This window comes from Eptatretus burgeri, chromosome 1 (genome assembly GCF_056783735.1).
Source record: "Eptatretus burgeri isolate ZD-2024b chromosome 1, Ebu_testis_v1, whole genome shotgun sequence".
Lineage (NCBI taxonomy): Eukaryota > Metazoa > Chordata > Myxini > Myxiniformes > Myxinidae > Eptatretus > Eptatretus burgeri.
The window spans coordinates 114,622,599-114,631,178 of record NC_140961.1 but is presented as its reverse complement, the minus strand read 5'-3'; the positions used below and the strand labels follow the sequence as shown (position 1 = coordinate 114,631,178).

General features: G+C 46.2%; 1 pseudogene; it reads right to left on the bottom strand.

Annotated features, from left to right (window-relative positions):
* Positions 1–3,093: 3,093 nt before the first annotated feature.
* On the bottom strand, positions 3,094–5,977 carry LOC147035223 (uncharacterized; annotated as a pseudogene).
* Positions 5,978–8,580: the final 2,603 nt, after the last annotated feature.

The following is an 8,580-nucleotide window of genomic DNA, read 5'->3' as shown; positions in this document are numbered from 1 at the left end:
CAATCTGGTGGAGTTTTACAAGCGCAAGCAGGAGGAAGGTGAGACGTTTGATTCATTCCTTTGTGCACTCCGGGAAATCGCAGCGAACTGTGATCTGGACAAGATGACGGTCGATCGCCATTTCGTCATCCGGATTATCACCGGGATTCCCGATCCGGATATCCATCGGAAACTGCTTGCAAAGCCGGACTTCGACCTTAAAACAGCAATTGTTACATGCCGACAAGAGGAGGCAGGTAAAAAGGCTGACGTGATGGTTTCTGGTACTCACGGGACTAACCTGAAATATGTCGCCAAGAAGGCACCCTGAATCAGCAGGTCAGCAGTATATCGACTGACAAGTGACAGCTGTCATTGTGACAGGTGTGGTGGCATTCCACACTGACATGACCAAGTGCCCTGTAAAAGGCAATAAGTGCCTTTTGCAGGGCACCTGGTTCCGGTTCTGGGTTTGCAGCTTCCGGTACTGCGTTTGCAACAATGGCAGGTTCTCTCAGGGTTTCTGCCGACTTTCTCAAAGTTAAGTTTCCAGTTGTTTTATGTGACGTTTTAACTGTTTATTTTCTCACCAACATGTTTCTGTGTGTTCCTAGCTCGGTTTTGTTTCAAAAATCGTGCTATTTTGTGAGTTTTCGTCGACCTTGTCTTAACAGGTTCCTTGAGGCCCACCCATCCTTCCCCTCTAGGTGTATGAGCGTTTTTATTTGTATTCTCTCCCTATTACCTTCAATTCCTATTTCCCCCACTTTCCCAATGTCCCCCATCCTTCCCAACTAAACACTCTGTTTCTTGTCTTAAATTTAAATGAACCCCCCCCCCCCCAAAACGACCTTTTCTCCCTTGCATACCGACAGGTCCCGATCCTCCTCCTCATTCTTCTTCTTCATCCTCCTTCTGCCGGTACACCGTCTTTCTTATACCTGAGCTGACTCTCTCTCACCATGACCTTCACGATTCCTTCCTACAACCTTCCATTCCCGAATCTTACCTAATCTTCACAAATCCATCAAAAAATAAAAATCTTCCTTGTATCCTTTCTATTTATACACCTCCTGTAACCACGTGTCTCTCTCCACCCCCTTCCTGATACTTTTCATCGACCCAGCAGCTTCACTCTGCGTTTACCGTTCCAAATTCACCATACACCTCCACGATTTTACTTCAACCTTCCCTTTTCCGAATGTTACGCAATCCTTATTTAGAATAAATAAATTCACTTTTGACTATACACCTCCCATAGCCACGTGCTTCTCCCGTAACAAAAACGATCTGTTTCCACCCTCTGCGATTACAGATCCAAATTCACCATTCACCTCGTGATTTTTCTGCAACCTTCCCATTGCCCAATCTGATGAAAACTCTCAAAAAAAAAAAAAACAACAACAATAATCATAATAATAAAGATCTCTCGTCATGCTTGGTCTTCCTCTTTCACACGTGTGGGTCTCATTCCTGTATCATAATACACTACTCTTTTACTATCTCAACAGACTGCTCTCAATTCAACCTTTCCCTCATACCTTGCCTAAAAAACATCCAACTGTTACAGCGCTTCTTCTCTCCATTTTCTTAATTCGCCTTTATTGCATCCATCAATAAATCTCTTTAATCGCATCTCTGACCAAAGAATTAAAAAAAACCCAGTTTGCTATGAATGTTTGCTTTCCATCAACCATTCTTTTTTTCCAACTTCAGTGCCAACTCACCCCTCTCAACCCTCCCTTTCAAAGCAACCATCACACCCTTCTCCCTCCAAGCTTCCCTCTCACCTTTCTCAAAAACTCCCCGCTCACCTTTCTCCATCAACTCTCCCCACTCACCCTTCTCCCAACATTCACCCCACCCCCTCACTCACCCTTCCAAAAGTTGCCCCCCCTCACATCCACAAAGCTGGCTCCTTCCCATGCCCACTCAACTCCATCTCATCACACCACCTCCTCAAATTCTCAACTGCCTTCTGGCCCCCTCTCTTGCCCCCTCCTCCCCCCCAGCACCACAGAGCCTTTTCTCCTCCTCATTGCACCCCCTCCTAGCTATTCTGCAATCCCCCCTCTCTAGATCATGTAATTGTGGAAGAAGAAATGAATGAGACCACCAGGCTCCGAGTCCTATCGACTTAGCTGACCTGACTGGTTGGTGCTTCTTGCCTTCTTCTCACAAGAATCTTGTGCCATGCAGGATGAATATACCTAGCAAACTCTGGGAATATCGCTTCCCCATCATCCCTACCCCGAGCATCCTGCATCATGGAACTCAAGGCAGCTCCAGCACTCTCAGTGCAGTATCTCTGACCCAATTTATTGTAGTTCTCCAGCAACAATTCAGTACAACAACACCCCAACACCCCAGTGGCAAATGTCTGTCTCCAACTGCAATGCTCCACGAAACCTCTCCTTACATCTCTCTCCAAGAAGCTTCTCCTCTCTCATGCTTTTACATGTGGAAAGGGAAAAACGTTTGGCCCCTTCATGCACAACTTTCCATCTGCTGGCACAGATGACCTCGTGGTTTGTTGGTGACTAAGAAGGACTTGCCAGCTCATGCCAGCAGCTGAGATAGAGAGATAGAGAAATATAGTTGAAGGAGGGAGGTGTGAATAATCACAGCAGGGGAGGATGGGGAAAGATGGGCCTTGCAAGCTTGTATGTGGCTTCCTGGACTCTTTAATGACTATTGGTTCAGCTCACATAATCACAGGAGACACAAATGTATTTACTAACTGTATGCTACTACTTGTTATTCACACCTATTCCATCCAACGAGAGCCCTCTTCTATTCACATTACATTGTTTCAAGTTATTTGAAAAGGCTTTATCTTGATGCGTTTCAGCTTTTCAGGCTCACAATCGATGCAAAACTTGCATTCTGCAGCCAAACACATTTCTTATGGTTTGTACATTTCCACATTGCCTTTATTGTGTGCTTTGGGTGATCATGGGAGATTCACAACCTGCAAAAAATTATGAAGCCCATGTTGGTCATATCGTTTTGGAATGTACAAGTCAATCATCTGCTTGGAATTTATGTGCCCTATTGTACATGGCCATACTGGCAACAATCTGCTTCATCTTGGCATATAAATTGCGTCGTGTGTACACTGGTTTAAACGAAGCCAAGTTCATTGAATACAGCTTGATTTTCTACTTTATGGTTTCTTTTTCTTTTCTGCCAGCATACGGCAGCACTGTTGGCATATTCAATATTGCTACAGAAATTTTTGCGATAAGTTCCATTGCCTATGGCTTATTAGGCTGCATATTTTTTCCAAAATGCTACTTCCTCTTTTTCAAAGTAAATAAGGAATTATAGTCTTCTGGTTCATGTTTGAATTTCTGTTTAAAATAATCAAATAAATCTTTGAAATGCATTTACTGGAGGGGAGACCATGTTTGGATCGACTATTGGAAGAGAGGGAAGGGAAGTTGTTGAGATACAATTGTACAGGCAGACAAAAAAAAGTGGTTTGAGCAGACTGCTAGGATCTTGTAAGGTTAACAAAAAGAGTGCAGCTGATAAAATGTGTTGTGGCAAAAACCTGAAACATCCGAAATCCAGGATAGTGGCGCCGCACAGCTCAAATATTCAAAAGAATTGTGCACGAAGTGATAAAAGCACCAAATTTGGCAGACTTGTAGAAAGACATACTATGAAGCGATTTGGATATTTGGCCACCACAGATTTAGCCTCTGAGGGCTGTGGCAGCCATTTTACAAAATGGCGGCCAGGTGACATTAAAATGGCTCGCAGAGGGCACTGCATCAGTGGCACAGGTCGCCATGGCCACTGTGTGGGCACTGTCCTGGAACATGGGAAGCAGGGCGGTGGGGCAGATTGGTCTAACTTCTGGTGGCAGGTTGCTGGCATGGAAAGCGGCCCAAGATATGTTCTCGCCTCCCTCATCATTTCCGTCTACGACCTGCCTTGCATTGTGTAGCCAGAGATATTCTTCCTCAGTATGCTTTTTAGCCTCTCTGTCAAGTGACGTCACCCTAGTAGCAGGGACAGGCATATTCTTGACACTGCTGGTTACAGAAGGCACGTCAGTGTAGCTCTGTGGCAGCTGGCGGATGAACGTGCTTGCATCCCCAGATCCTCCAGTTACGACTATGGTTCGATCCACACCTTCTCCCATGAAACTGGGATGTTGGATCAGTGAGATAGCTGTGCCATGGAAGGAGGACTTTGCTGTTGTTGAACTCGGATTGTGATCTACATTGTCTACTGCAGCAGTAGTAAAAACTTTTCCACGCATCTTTGGCGGGCAGACAACTTGCTCCAAGTGAAACTACTCGCAGACACAGTTCCCCATCTGCGCTGTGAGGCGGAGGACACGATCATACGAGATGCTCATGCCAACGTGTGCCACCCTATCCACCAGTTCCTTCTTGCGCGTGTGGGCGTGTTACATCATCCCCACATATATTGGAAGAGGCGTTTCTTGCGCAGGGCTGTGCCATACAGTGGAGGATGGTGAGGTGCTTTGCATACGCTTGTGTTTTACGCTGTTGAACTTCGCAATTTGAGCAATGGTAACTGCTGCATTGCTTGTGTCTGTCATCTGGTCCTTGATGCTGGGTCCCTGTAAGACCATGCTGACCAGGCCAAGCAGCATTTGTGGCACAGACTCTTTCTAGCATCCTTCAGGGAACCCAATGAAAGGCTTGGCTTCTCCAAACATGTGGCGGCGCACGACATTTGCAGCACGTGCAAGATGGATAGCATCATTGTCGCTGTCTATTTCACAAGCTTTAGCAATAGCATCGCCAAAATCTTCTAGAAATGCCAACAGGATGTCTCTTCCCTCGCTGTGTGGTTGCATGTCAGGGAACTGGGCAAGGAGTCTCTGCTTGAGATGTGTGGAATGTTACCCTTGTGTTGCTTCTGTCGCGTAGTTGTTCAATTCTTGACTGGTATAGTTGAGCCAGTTCTGCTAACTTGAACACTGGCGCCATCTCCTCATCCTGTCTGGTCTCTTCAATAAAGAGCACAAGTTCAGCAAAATCTACTCTTGATAGCTCTTTCTCTGGTTCAGTTTTTCCTGGCGCTTCAGAAGATCGGGCCGTTCTGGCACGATTATATAACCCTGACAAGCATTTGGCATGGGACTTAGCTTCCAGGGCCACCATGTCCCCAGCACTGAGTTTGCCAAGTAGGGCACTGTCTTCAAGGAGGGTCGCACAGTCCCTCACGTGCCTGTCAATTGTGAAGGTCGCTGCCTCATGAAGCCATTCTGAGCCTGCAGGTTGTTCACAGAAGAAACAGGACGGGGGCCTTGACTTATCTGTGCTCGATGAGAGGGAACTGGTGCACTTGCATTCATCAGTATTATGGCTGTCATCAGCAGTTACACGCATTCGCTTTTCGGCTCTCTGTACTTTTGTCCTGTTATATTTCAGTCGACAGGTTTCGTGATAACCAGCACTGTTCGCAACCATAGCTGCTTCACAGGTGTAGGTCACAGAATGAGCTTCAATTCTGTGACCTTCGTCAAGCCAGCATAACTGAAGTGTACCTGGAAGCTCCTTTAGTTCATTGAATCTGATCAGATTTTCGGCCAGGGAACTGTAGCCGCTCCCGACATCTGTTCGCTTGGACTGTGAGTGACAAGTCAGTCTCTTTCGTGTCGTCTTGACAGATGATACACAGGTTCCAGTTCGTTGTTGGTGGATGTGACGACGTTGAGACAGGTCGCTCTGGGTCGACCAACTTGAAGCTCTTGGACATGGCTGTTATTAAGCGACGACCAACATCACCAACCTGCAATGACAAATAAATATATTAGAGTCTATGTTACGACTATATGAGCATATTATACAAAATTTTAATTATTTCCCAAAAAAAGCTTTTCCCCCCCACCCCCACCCCCACCCTCACCCCACTCCCCCCCCTTCACAATTTCGAATTTCAAAAATATTCTCCCATACCTTTGTCGTACTCGGTGAGGCGCATCCATAGACCCCATAAACGATGAAATCGTTTCACAAATGTAGAAGCCCAAGCCATTTTAATGTCACCTGGCCGCCATTTTGTAATATGGCTGCCACGGCCTTCAGAGGCTAAATCTGTGGTGGCCAAATATCCAAATCGCTTCATAATATGTCTTTCTACAAGTGTGCCAAATTTGGTGCTTTTATCACTAAATGCACATTAGGTTAGCTATGCTGCCCCACTAGGATAGTTTACCACCCGTCCTGCATTCCCCATCCCAACACGTGTTCAAAAGTCAACGACTTATCAACACACCTGCTTTGGTGTTATCTAATTATTATCCTGTTGTTATTTGAAAAGAAGTCAATACTCCACACAGATAATACACAGTACAATACAGTACATTAAGCAATTGGTAATATCAAGCTACCATTTGAGACCAGAGGAACAATCACAACCTCACTAGCATTTAATTTGGAAAGTGGGCTTTTAAGGTGAGTTGAGCCAGAGTTTGAGGCTCAAAATAAGTAAATCACCTTTGAGGGGGGTTTGCAGGCAAAGACAGGTGTCGTCCTTCCTTTTTCCCTCCACCTCTCCACACCAGGCCTTGTAATAGTGGAAAGTGGGCTCGTAATGGCTGACCTAGCAGAAAGTCACTTGTTTACAGCCTTCAGCATTAATCTGCCAACCTCCTTTCCCCAATCACGAACTACGGCAATTTTCACTGTGAACCCAACTCAGACGCAGTCACATACAGAATTCTCGTACCCATCCATTTTTCTTCTTCTTCTTACTCTTTCTCTGAGAGAAGCCACACATCTTTTCTCTTGCTCTGGCCACACAACACAACCTCCCTGCTCCACAAATGAGTTCAGGCAAAGGACTATGCAGCATGTGTAAGGTTATAGCAGTTACAACTTATTTGCATTGCAGTTTCGAGAGGAAAGAAGAAAAATATATAAGATAATATCACAATTGTAACAGTTCAATTTGGAAGGGTTTGCAAGGGGCAAAAGGTGGAAAGTATGTGGTGTGAAAGGCCATGTGAGATTAAACTCTGAGGCCACTAACCTTTTTGCAGTGAAAGCAGAAAGTCCTATGCTGTGGTCTCTTATTGATGTTGATGTATTCAGCGCTTTGGATTTCACAGTATAAGGAGTGAGAAGTGGGGTGCATCTTCCCTTCAGACAGAATAACACTCATATATGTAAGATTTTGTGATCTTTTTTTTGCTTTGGATGCTTGCTTGTGGAGTTAGTTCTGACTAGAAGTTGCAGGGGAACACACTTACTTCCCTTTGAGCTGTCCAGTCTGATTTTGACTCTTCAACTGACTGCCTTCTGTTGGATTGGTTGGATTGTTGCTTTGCCAGCAGGCTGTTGCATCACATAGTGCACCATGCTTTGGATGCACGTTGAGCTAGGGAAGATATGCCAGGTGTCCTGTCTGCTCAAATCAGCAGATTGATCTTAAAGATCCTACAGTGTCATTTGTAGAGCCAGTGAGTTATTATTATTTATTGGTTATTACCAGCACCCTGAACAAATTCTTACCCAAATCATCTCCTGTCGAATGTCGGCCATGTCTAGCTATGGCCAACCCCACAAGTAGGGTCAGGTCAGGTATGGGAGCATGCGCTCGAGCAGCGCGTCGCTGCGTCCACTTTCCGCCGGTACTCCAGGGGAATCTGTCTGGCCATCCCCCAGGCAGATGCCTGGCCCATCCCCATCTCCTTGAGATGCCGGTCAACCTGCTGCAACCACGAGGCATGTGGTCAGCCCATTGGCCTCCTCCACTCACAAGACCCCCTCGCTGAGAGCATCTGGTGAGCAGGATCAGCATCAGGAAAATGAGCCACATGTCCGTACAGCCGCAGCTGATGCTCACGGACTATGCAGGTAACAAATCTCATTTGAGTCTCTCTCAGCAACCACTCATTGGACACAAAGTCCGACCAGCGATAGCCAAGGATTCTCCGAAGAGACCTGGCACCAAAGGAATTAAGTCTCCATCTCAGATCCTTGGTCAGAGTCCAAGTCTCGCATCTATAGAGCAAGAAAGGAAGCACCAAGGACCTGAAGACTTGGACTTTCATCCTCCCGCACAGGTACCAGCAGCGCCACACCCCATTATCCAGTGAATCCATGACTCCGCAGGCCCGACCCAGACATCTAATGACCTCTGACTCACAGCCGGCAGAGACATGAATATCACTGACAAGGTCTCCACAAGGACAAGGAGAGTGAATCTCTCCACGACCTCAGCATCCTCACCACAAACAGGCACAGACAGGACTGCAGCATCCAAGATGTCCTTTGAAAGCCTGGATCTTAGTTTTGACCCAGGAAACCCATAATCCCAGTGGCTCTGACTCCTCATTCAGCATCTCGAGGGCCCCCAAAGGATATCGAAAGTCTCCACAAAGATGACTGCATCATCAGTGAAATCAACGTCAGAGATCTTGACATTCCCAAACGATGCACCGCAGCTTGATCTCTCCAACATCCTCCCTAAAATCCAGTCCATACAAGTGCTGAAAAGTGTGGGGGCCAGTACACACCCCTGACGAACTCCAGTAACAACTGGAAATAAGTCAGAGATGGTACCACCACATCTCACAGCACTCTCAGTACCAGAGTAGAGTTCAGACAT